At 30.4% G+C, this 1,156-nt stretch overlaps 1 non-coding gene across 1 annotated transcript; it reads left to right on the top strand.

The window, feature by feature from the left end:
• Positions 1-756: 756 nt before the first annotated feature.
• On the top strand, positions 757-863 carry LOC139903150 (small nucleolar RNA R71). The gene has a single exon (XR_011777993.1). It is a non-coding gene; the product is annotated as a small nucleolar RNA R71 (small nucleolar RNA).
• Positions 864-1,156: the final 293 nt, after the last annotated feature.

Genomic DNA, 1,156 nt, shown 5'->3' with positions numbered 1-1,156 from the left:
AATAATAATAATAATATAATATTAATCTTAATAATAATAATAATAATAATAATAATAATAATAATAATAATAATAATAATAATATTAATAATATTAATAATAATATTAATATAAATAATAATATAAATATAAATAATAAAGAGATATATGTGTGTGTAAACGAACAGAAATCGAATTCAATTTATAGACTTTTCCTGAAATCTGACTCCATGCGATCGCATGAGTTTTCAGTGTTTTTGCCATGCGATCGCATGGCCGCCTTATCCTGTTTTTGTTTGCTAGTTCGTCGACATCAAATAGTATTTACTGTAGCAAATAATGTTTACTGTAGCAAATAGTGTTCACTGTAGCAAATCACTGTAGCACTGTAGCAAAATACGGTTTCACTGTAGCAAATAGTGTTTTACTGTAGCAAATAGTGTTTTACGGTAGGAAAGTCGTTTTTTTTACTTGTACATATATATATATATATATACATACATATAATTGTTCATGAATCGTCGAGAGCAGTCAAATGTAATTTAATACATGAAATATTTCTAAAATTTTGAGATTCAACTTCATAGACTTTACTTATCGTGTCGGAAACATTAAATCATTTAAAGATAAAGTTTAAATTTGGTCAGAAATTTCTGGGTCATCACAGCTTCAGTTGCGGTTTTCTTCATAATGGAACCACCAGCTGCTATGTCGATGTCTTTTCGTGTAGTAATGTCGCATCCTTGGTAGAATATTTGTACTATTTGATAAGTGTCTAAACCATGTTGAGGACATCCTCTCAACAACTTTTTGAATCTTGTCCACACCTCATATAATGTTTCATTTGGCTTTTGCGCGAACGTAACAATTTCTCCTTGAAGTCTTACAGCTTTAGATGCCGGAAAGAATCTTTTAAGAAATTTTTCAACTAAAACATCCCATGTATCAATCGCCCCTTCAGGTAACGATTGTAACCAATCTTTGGCTTCTCCCTTTAAAGTGTAGGGAAATAACATGAGATAGATCTGTTCATCCTTAACTTCTTTGATTTTGAATAGAGTACAAATCCTATTAAAGGTTCGAAGATGTTCGTTTGGATCTTCTTTTGGCGTACCACTATATTGGCATTGATTAGTTACCATGTATAGGATTTATCCTTTGATTTCATAATCTGGCG

The sequence above is a fragment of the Rutidosis leptorrhynchoides genome, chromosome 3, assembly GCF_046630445.1.
Source record: "Rutidosis leptorrhynchoides isolate AG116_Rl617_1_P2 chromosome 3, CSIRO_AGI_Rlap_v1, whole genome shotgun sequence".
NCBI classification, from domain to species: domain Eukaryota; kingdom Viridiplantae; phylum Streptophyta; class Magnoliopsida; order Asterales; family Asteraceae; genus Rutidosis; species Rutidosis leptorrhynchoides.
This window is presented reverse-complemented; position numbering and strand designations above follow the sequence as displayed.